Genomic DNA, 11127 nt, shown 5'->3' with positions numbered 1-11127 from the left:
GGATCAGAAAGAAAAAATAATGAAGAGAAATGAATAGATCCAAAGGGACATGTGGGACACCATCAAAAAGAACAATATATGCATTATAGGAGTTTCAGAAGAAGAAGAGAGAGAGAAAGGAAGAAGACAGATTATTTGGAGAGAGAATGTCCAAAAACTTCCTAAATTTGCTTAAATACATGAATCTACAAATACAAAGAAGCTCAACAAGCTCCAAGTAGAATAAATCCCAAAGAGACACATGTTATAATCAAAATGTCAAAAGACAAAGACAAATAGAGAACCTTAAAACAGCCAGAGAGAAGCAGCTCGTCAGATACAAGGGATTCTCAATAATATTATCATGTGATAAATCAGAAGAAATCTTGCAGACCAGAAGGCAGTGGGATGATATCTTTAAAGTGCTGAGTTAGAGAGAAAAAATCCTGTCAACCAAAAATTATATATCTAACAAAACTGTCCTTCAAAAATGAGGGGAAAATTAAGACATTCCCAGATAGACAAAAACTGAGAGTTCATTAGCATTAGACCTGCTAATAAAAAATGCTAGAGGGAATTCTTCAGGTTAAAATAAAAGGATATTAGGCAATACCTCAAAACCATATGAAGATACAATAATCTCTAGTCAAGGTAAACACATGGGCAAATATAAAAATTGGTATTATTGTAATTTTGGTTTGTAACACCACTTTTTATATTCCTCAGGACTTAAATAATAAATGCAAAATTATAAATCTATGTTAGTGGACATACACTGTATAAAGTTGAATTTGTAACATTAATAATATAAATGGGAGGAGGAGCTGTATAGTAGTAGAATTCTTGTATACAATTGAAGTTAGGTTGATATCAATTTAAATTATATTGTCTTTAAAAAAATAAATTATATTGTCATAAGCTTAGGATATTATACATAGTTGCCATGATAACCACTATATATATATATATATATATATACACACACACACACACACACATACACACACAAAGAGAAATGAGAAGAAATCGAAATATGACAATGCAAAAATTAACTAAACACAAAAGAAAGCAGTAATGGAGGAAATGAGGACAAAAAAGCTATCAGACAGAAAGCAAATTTAAAAATAGCAAAAGTAAATCTCTCCTTATTAGTGATTATTAATATATAAATAAAAATTAAATTTCCCAATCAAAAGGTATAGATTAGCAGCATAGATTTTTTAAAAAGGGCATGATCCAAAGATATGCTGTCTACAAGAGACTCACTTTAGTTCTAAAGACACAAATAAGTTGAAAGTGAAATGATGGAAAAGTATATTTCCTAATATAGTCACCAAAAGAAAACTAGGATGACTATACTAAAATTAGATCAAATAAATTTTAAGACAAAAACTGTTAAATGAATAAAGAGAGACATCCTTATCGATAAAAGGATCAATACACCAAGAAAATATAATAATTATATGTGCCAAATCTCTGAGCTCTAAAAATATGAAGCAAACATTGGCAAAACTGAAGGGAAAAGTATGCAGGTCTACAATAACAGTGGGAGACTTCAGCAACCCCCTCTCAATTTGGTAGAAAAAAACAGACAGAAGATCAATAAAGAAAAAGAGGACTTGAGGACACTATAAGTTAATTGAACCTAATGGACATATACAGAACACTCAACCTATCAATAGCAGAATACATGTTTTTTTCAAGTGAGCATGGAACATTCTCTAGGATAGACCATATATTAGGTCACAAAACAAGTCTAACTAAATTTTAGAAGGTTGTAATCACACAAAGTATCTTTTCTGATCACAATGGAATGAAACTAGAAATCGATAACAGAAGGAAAACTGAAATATTCACAAATATGTGGTACAGTTGCTGCCGAAAAGTATGGCAGTTTGCCGAAAAGTTAGACATGGAATTCCTATATTATCAAGCAATTCCATTTCTAGGTTTATATACAAAAGAATTGTCAAGCAGGGACTCAAACAGATATTTACATACCAGTTTTCACAGCAACAGTATTTATCATAGCTGAAAGATGAAAACAACTCAGTGTCTATCAACAGATGAATGTACATGCAAAATGTGGTATATACATACAATGGAATAATATTCAGCCTTGAAAAGGAATGAAATTCTGATGTAAGCTACAACATGGGTGAACCTTGAAAACATTATGCCAAGTGAAATAAGCCAGACACAAAAGGACATATATTGTATGATTCCATTTATATGAGGTGCTAGAAGAGTCAAATTCATAGACATGAAAAGTAGGCTAGTGACTATCAGAGGATGGATAGAGGCAGGGTAAAAGGAATTTAATGGAATAATGAGATAGTTCTGAAGATGAATACTGTGATGGTTGTAAACAATATGAACATATTTAATGCCACTTAATTGTATACTTAAAAATGGCTAAATGGAACTTTTATGTATTGTATATTTTATCACAATTATATATATGTAAGACACATAACAGCAACTAGTCCTTAGTAATTTTGAAATTCAGCTGGGTACATGTTGTCAATTCTCTAACCTGAGACAGGGAATACTCCTTGATTAGTAACCAATTCTGCCCTTTGGGCTTGGTAGTTTAATTCCTGTAGGCTCTTGGCTATACCTTTACAATAAGTGGTCCATATGTGCAGCATCATAGCTCTCTCATCCTGCTTGCAGAAAATTGGAAGTTCAGAAGCTTCTTTTCTTTATGAACTGCTCTGCCTCCTTTCATCCAAGCTGGTGATATTTTCACTAATGCAGTCTTCTTTAAGACTCTGTGGGTTGTCTACACATTCCACTGGGCTTATCATATGTTTCAAAGCCATATCCATAGTTCATTCTGATACAGATATTTCTGCTGAGAGACACTGCCTTAGTTTTTTTTTTTTTTAATTGGAGTATAGTTGACTTACAATATTATATTAGTTTCAGGTGTTCAACATAGTGATTCAATATTTTCATATATTACAAAATGGTCACCATGATCAGTCTAGTTACCATCTGTCACTTTACAAAATTAATATAATATTATTGATTATATTCCCTATGCTGTATGTTACATCCCCATGACATTTATTTTATAACTGAAAGTTTACACCTTTTAATCTCCCCCTCTTATGTCACTCACCCCCAACCCCTCCCTCCTCTGACAACCACCATTTTTTTCTCTGTATCTTTGAGTTTGTTTCTGTTTTGTTATGTTTGTTCATTTGGTTTGTTTTCTAGAATTCACATATAAGTGAAATCATGCAGTATTTGTCTTTCTCTGTCTGACTTATTTCACTTAGTATGATATGCTGTTGGCCCATCCATGTTGCAAATGTAGATATTTTATTGTTCTTAATGGCTGTGTAATATTCAATTACATATATGTGTGTGTGTGTGTGTGTGTGTGTATGTGTATCTTCTTTATCCATTCATCTATCAATGGGCACTTAAGTTGCTTCTATATATCTTGGCTATTGCAAATAATGCTGCAATGAACATAGGAGTGCATATATCTGTTCAAATTAGTGTTTTTGTTTTCTTCAGAAAAGTGCCAAGATTTGGAATTCCTGGATTGTATAGTAGTTCTATTTTCTATTTTTTTAGATTCCTCCATACTGTTTTTCATAGTGGCTGCACCAATTTACATTCCAAACAACTGTGCATGAGTATTTCCTTTTCTCCACAGCCTTGCCAACACTTGCTACTTGTTGTATTTTGAAAATAGCCATTCTGACAAGTGTAGTGTGGTATCTCATTGTGGTTTTGATTTGCATTTCCCTGATGAGTGATGTTGAGCATCTTCTCATGTGCCCACTGGCCATCTGTATGCCTTCTTTGGAAAAAATGTCTATTCAGGTCCTCTGCTCATTTTTTAATCAGTATTTTTCTTTTGACATTGTGTTGTATAAATTCTTTGTGTATTTTAGATATTAATCCCTTACCAGAAATATTTTCAAGTACTTTCTTTCATTCAGTAGGCTGCCTTTTCATTTCATTGATATTTTTCTTCCCTGTGAAAAAGATTTTTAGTTTGATACAGTCCTATTTGTTAGTTTTTGCTTTTGTTTCCTTTGCCTGAGGAGACATATCCAAAACAAAACATTGTTAAGACTGATGTCAGAAAGCCTACTGCCTATGTTTTCTTCTAGGAATTTTATGGTTTTCCAGGTCATACATTTAAGTCTTTGATCCATTTTGAGCTTATTTTTTGTACATACTGTGAGAAAATCGTCCAGTTTCATTCTTTTGTATGTAGGTCTCCAGTTTTCCCAACACCATTTATTGAAGAGGCTGTCTTTTCCCTGTTGTATATTCTTGCCTCCTTCATTATAGATTAATTGACCATAAATGTGTTGGTTTATTTCTGGGCTCTCTATTCTGTTCCATTGATCTATGTGTTGTTTTTTGTGTCAGTACCATACTGTTTTTATTACTGTAGTTTTGTAGTATAATTTGAAATCAGGGAACACTGACTTATGATCTTTAGAAGCTCTTTTGTTTAGCTGAAAGAGTCTATGAAGCACCACTTTAAATCTTTCTGAGGTCTAAACAGAGTCTTTAAGCTACATTCTTGATTCAATTTTTACCCTAAGGACACTTTTACTGGAAGTACTCTAGATTTGTTCTTTTCTTATTTTGAATACCTTTTACCAGCTGAAGAAATTGTCCTAAGTCCTCTACATTTCTTCAAAATTATGCTTGAAAACTAAACGGTTCATTTTTTAACTCAATTTTCTCTTGCAACAATTTATTATATGTTTTAAATGAAGCTAGTCGGTATTTTCAACAGTCTTCCTGGAAATATTCTTAGCCTGATCCACTAGTTTACCTGGTAATTTTTCTTTTTCCAAGTTATATAAGGTGGTAGTCTTGTTCATAGTTTTTCCATTACATAACATTGGTCCCTTTTTTCTCAGCCTTCAATAGCAGTGCCCACACTGAATGTTCAACATTTTGCTAGCCTTGATGAAGAGCCTTTTGCTGCTTTCCCACAGTCTCCTTGCTGCCTTTACAGTCTCCTCTTGGTATTGTGTCCCAAAGCCAATACCACACATTTGAGGCTTTTTGGTTGGTAACAATCCCTTTTAAGAAAAACCGCTGTTTTAGTTATTTATTGTTGCATAAGAAAGCACCCTCAAAAGACTCTGTATCTGAAAACAATAAGTATATATTACTGCTCAGAATTCTGTGTGTTGGCTGGGCTCAGCTGGCTGGTTCTGCTCCATGTAGTATTAATGAGATTATTCATGCATCCTCATTCAGCTGGGGCTGGAATATCCAAGAAGGCCTTTCTCACATATCTGATGTTTGATGCAGGCAATCCCTATGTGCCTCATTCCTCCCCTCTATGGTGTCTCTGCTCCTATAGTCTAGACTAGATTCTTTATGGAATGGTGTCTGGGTTCTAAGAGAGTAAACGTTAAAACTGCAGGTCTCTTAAAGGCTAGGCCTGGACTCAGCACCTTCCACCACACTCTCTCCATCAATGCTATTTGCAAGGCCAGTCCAGTTTCTGTGAAAGAGTAAAACACAACCTAAAGAAAATTATATCTCCTGTTACCTCAATCAACGGATGCATCTTTATTCATATACAACAATATTCAGTGTGGTTTTTTTTAGTCACTTAGTGTTATTTATTTTTATAAGCTTATTGAAAAAGATATTTTAGACATATTTACCCAAATTTGTATCAACCATCACTATTGTGCATATGGAAAATAAATAAATAAAAGTGAAGTAAATTAGTTAAGCAAATTTCCAAAATTTGCTCATATTCAGAGTTTGACTTGAGAGTCAACATTTGTGTTTATCTACACAATATCATCCTCTGTGCCATCAAGTGCACATCAAGGCAGCATTCTTAAAGAGTGCTCCACTATTATGTCTAGAATTTTCCTCCAAGCTGCTAACATGCATTATTCAAATTTTGATGCTAGTATTTTCTTGATTGACTGAGGGGCAGCTTGAATCAGTTACATCAGTCCCATGTTGCTTTGAATTTCCTTCTTAGACTTGGCAGTTCCTCTTGCCTGAGGTTGTATTGCTTGGACTATGATAGGCAATACTTTTGCACATGTCTCAAGGACAGAATTTTTCACAGCCTTATATACTGGGTCCCTTCCTTTCTGAACCCTCATAAAGTACTTGGTCTTTACATTGCAGGAAGATGTGGGATTGTGGCCACTGCCCAATGGTATTTGGTTTTTGTTCCACTACTTTATTTCCATGTCTTCTGCCTTCACTATAACATTTTATATCAGTGTCAAATCATAGTGTAATCTTTTAAAATATATTTAAATGATAATTAAACTAAATAAATGTAGTGCCAGCAATGTATATAAGTCAATCGAAGTGATGGTACTGATGAATGGTGATAACCAAGTTCATGCTTGCGTAGTTAAAGGCAACTATGTCTTGAATGCTACTTGGCTGATGGTGTCAAATTCCATAAATTGTAATGTGCATCTCAATTTCAGAGATATTTATATGTTAAAAAATATGATATTTGTTGAGTTTCTCCTGTGTATCCAGTGATATATTAGGGGCTGTCTGATAGATATATTTAAAAGTTTAAAACATAGTCCTTGTCTCAAGAAATTTAACAAAAGAGTCGCTCAGATGAAACAGATAGCCATGACTAATGTCATAGAATAAATTTTAAAGTAAATAGCAGGACATGTTAGAGTCTGAAGGGATGTGAATAGTAGAGGCCATTCAACATGTCTCTCTACGTTTTATTACCTCTTCATAATTTTTTCTATATTTTGGTCCTCTTCTTATTAATATAGAGAAAGAAAATTTTATTATATTTAAAATATTAATACTTTGTGAGTTATAAGTTTTTGAAATACCTGTTCTAGTTTGTGGTATGTTTTTAAAACTTGTTTAGAAGTTTTTGATCATACAGAAGTTTGCATCTATAGTATACTAAAATGTATCCATGTTTTCCTCTATGGCATATAATTTTTATCTTATTTTAGAAATGCTTTACTGCTGGATATTCTCCCATATCTTCTAAAAGTTTTGAATGTTGGCTTTTCACATACAGTTTTTAATATCTGGAATTTGGTTTTTGTGTATGGTGTGAGGTAAGGATTTTATTTTCCCCACACGAATGACCAATTATCCCAGGTTAGTTTATCAAAAGTCTATCCTTCCTCACACTCCCGATTTGTAGGTGCATTCAATTTAGAGAGCACAGTTGAGTGAATAAAACCATGACTTCTTGAAAAATAGAATTCTCCCTTGAGAACATAAAATCATAATCAAATTATTATGTAAGTACTGAAATAAGAATGGAATATACTCTAATCTGGTAATTCTTAATCTTTTAATGTCAGAAATAGGTTCTGATTAAACATCTGGACCTCTCTCTAAAAGGAAAAAAAATGCACAAACACATTAAAAATGTTGCATATCATTTCAAGAGTTCACGGACTACTTGAAGCTTGTCCATGGGCCCCTTTCCCCTCAGTTCAGAGTGGGGAAATTGGGGGCATGTTAGTATATTACTCAAAAGCTCACAGGTACTCTATGTCATAGCCAGAAAAAGAATCTCCTATGTCTCTTCTTTGTACCATTCCACATGTATACCTACAGTTGAGCCATTAAAGTAGAACAGAGAAACACCACAAATTGTGATCACATGCTCAAAATAATCAAAGAATTGATACCAAACCAGTAACATGAGTTCCATTCCTGATCTAAATTTAGTAGTTGATTGTAGATGACAGATGGAACTGTATAGTTGTAAAGAACAAACTGAATCTGAGAGAAGGAATTAACTTCAATTTGTTTATTAGGTTCTGCTCCCCATTTAACAAGAAGGTCTTTAGTAACAGGTTATTTCTAGATTGATTTATGGTTTTGGCACCCTATAAATAATCATTGGAAGACCTAATTTGTTTGTTATATGCAAATTACCTAAGTAAGCTTATTAAAGATAAGGTTGGACTGGTATCAAATTTAATTCAGGGCAAACCAAGAAGGATTAGGGTACTTTGTGACTGATTGAGCCAGGAAGTTGAAAGTCAGCAACTAGACAGATTGATGTGTTCAGTGGGGCATTTTTAACCAAGAGCCATCACATACAATGTAGGAAGCTCAGTTAATAAATTAACCAAGAAAAGAATGATCTGACTTTGGAGGGATAGACTGATAGGAACTTCATCCAGGATATTAGAGAAATTTGGGATTAAAAGTGTTTTAAAATGGTAAAAAATTAAAAGCTGTGGAAATGAACCCAGTTGGGCAGTGAATGAGGATTGAAGGTTATGACAAATCTACTAGTGGTTTTGGTTATATTGATCCAGGTATTTCTCTACCTTTGTCATTCTGGAGGAAGAGTCAAACTACTCTGCTCTTAGCTGAGCCCAAACTGTCAAATCCACAAAGCTGTAGTTCCCATCCAAGCTGGACTGATGTGAGGCTATACCCTGAGAAGCTCTTGACCTCCATGATCACTGAGAGAGTTCCCAATTATTCCAATGAAACTGGACCACTGAAAGAGTAAGCTACATCTCCAAGGAAGTGGTTTTGCATACTTGACAACCCTGTTTCTTTGAGCCATTCATTAGACTTGCTCTTGGGCAAGCAGCTTCTGCATCTTCTATAAAACTGAGGGGCTTAAATGTCTTCCCTCCCATGGGAGTAAATTGTATTATACCATTTTTGTGGTTCTTTATCTCATTTTAAATTTTTTTTTATTCCCAGCATTCTACCCCATCAGGGAATGAATCTCAGTCCTCCTTTCTTTCCCTCTCACAGAATTTTTTTCTCCTCCAGCCTTACTCTTTCTCTTACAGAATTCTCCCCTCTTACCTGCTTTCACCACCACCACTCAATAGTCCTCTTGCTCCACAATTTCATTGGAAGATTCTGCTCAAGTCTTCTGTGTTTCACTTTGAGCCTTTGTTAGATATTAGCGGTAAAAGTAGTACTGAAGTGTCAGTAGTAAAAATGGTAGTGGTGGTATAGTAGTAATAGTAATGGTATTTGTTATTTTTATAGAAGTGAAGTAGCAGTAACATCACGCTCTTGCAAAAGCATTCAACACACTTTCCCATTGTTATCCCTTTGATCTTCCCAAAACCTACTCTCACAAATCTTTAGAGGGTTAGCTATCACTTAATGAACCAACTTACTGAGAACAAATTAAGTCACTGGGGAGCCCAGAGAAATATAAACTGAGGCCTCCAACCAGAAAGAGCTCCCACAGAGCTCATTAAAAAGCCAATGGGCTAAGAGGCATATAAGTGAACAGAATTCAGTGCTATGAAATTTTACAGCAAGTAGATACAACGCCCTGGGGTGGTCAGGGGAGGTATCTAGGAGGTGTTAAGCTCTGCCAGGCATTTAGCTGGAATTGGGCATTCCTGATAAGGGGAACACAGTGAGGAAAGGCACAGATATGGGGAAAGGGCCAGAGAAAATGAAGAAGAAAGATAGATTAAAGATCCAGCCCTATCATTAGTGGAAACTGTGAAAGACATGATATGAAAATGAGCTATTTTCTAATAAAGCCACAATTACATCTATGAGCTAAGTGAAGTGAGGCAGTGGATCCCAAACAAATCTAACTCAGACTCTTTGCTTTCCATCTACCTCCTCTTGCTTGCACTTGGCAACGATTCTACCTGTGGCACTGTGAGAGTGTATTTTGCAGGTTGGTGTTTCTGTTCTACTGAGACAGACGTGTAGAGCACCATCATGATAACAAGGGACATGCCTTAACCTGCAGGCAGCTGACACAATGGCTGTATGGTACTATTTACAGAGGGATTTCAGTGCTCTTTATTAATAAATGTCCATTCGTATGCCTAATTACATCCTTGGCAAATCATCGAGTTGACTTTTGTGCCGTTTCCTCTTCAGTCGAAAATGGACATGTTCTTTATTGGTAGCCTTGAGAAGTCAGACAAATTTGTGTTCAGGGCTCCTGCTGCACAAATGTAGATACTTGTCCCTTCTACCCAGCTCTGTTCTCCTGCCCAGCCCTCTTATCCTTCCAGATTCAGTGGCTACAGAGGATCAAGGATCCCTCTGAATGGAGGAATTCACTTACATGGAGGTGGAACTCTCTGAAAACAGCTTTATTGTCTAGCCATCTGGTGGGAACGTGCTCTTATGAAGAGGATACTGGTCGAAGCCGTGTTCAACTTTCCACAAGTCTACGACGCACAAGCCAGCAACCCTCACCCCCACCCCACAGCAAAGAATTATCCAGTCCAAAATCTCCATAGGGCCTAAGTTGAGAAACCCTGCTCTAAGGAAATGAGTGTTCTATAAGACTATTTTTGTTTTTTATTAATTTGTTCAACACATATTGATTGAATGTCTACAACATACCAGGCATGTACTGAGTTTCATATACGTATTTAACATACACAACAGATCGCAACATTGATATTATTATTATCCCCATTTTACAGAGAAAAAAGTCTGAAGTCCAAAAAGTTAATTTACCTACAATTATCTAATTAGTAGTGAAGGGGGATTTTAATGCAGTTCTTGACAAGTACTCTATACTTTGATATGCACGAATGCTAATGGAACAAATAGCATTCTGGAGCCAGCCAGACCTGCATTAAAATGTTGGTTCTTCTACTTACTTGCATATGTAGTGGAGACAAGGCTATCTTCTTTGAAGGAGGTGTGAGGAGTGAAATAGGCGCTGAAAGCATTGTAGGACAGAGCCTGTAATAGTGGGTGCAACCAAAATGCTAGCTCCAATTATTTCATTTCCATCCCTTAATATGAATGTCCCAGACCACTTCATCCAGCCACATGCTAGAATTCTTGAGAAATGAAAAACAGGGGGGTGGGTGGGGTGGGGGGTTGATTTTTCTACTGAAACGTGAGCAGATTTTCTTGATTATTTCGGCCCCGTGGAGAATGTGGCTTCTTCGCCCAGTGGCAGGACCCCCTCCTTAAAACGGGCTCTGGAGTGAGGATAGGCTGCTTTCTGCGGAGGGCCTTCTCCCGTCTGTCCAGCGCTTCCTCCTGCGGAGCTGCCCCGGCCGGGATTAACCCGGGAGTGACAGACTGTCAGCCAGCCCTGCTCCAAACGCTCCCTCCGAGCACTCACAACTGTCAAGAAGGATTTTTCCTGACGGGAGAACACAGTTTCACATATTCAGAGTTAAGGCATAAACGCACGAG

This window comes from Lagenorhynchus albirostris, chromosome 6, assembly GCF_949774975.1.
Source record: "Lagenorhynchus albirostris chromosome 6, mLagAlb1.1, whole genome shotgun sequence".
Classification (NCBI taxonomy): domain Eukaryota; kingdom Metazoa; phylum Chordata; class Mammalia; order Artiodactyla; family Delphinidae; genus Lagenorhynchus; species Lagenorhynchus albirostris.
Note: the sequence above shows the minus strand (reverse complement) of the source record.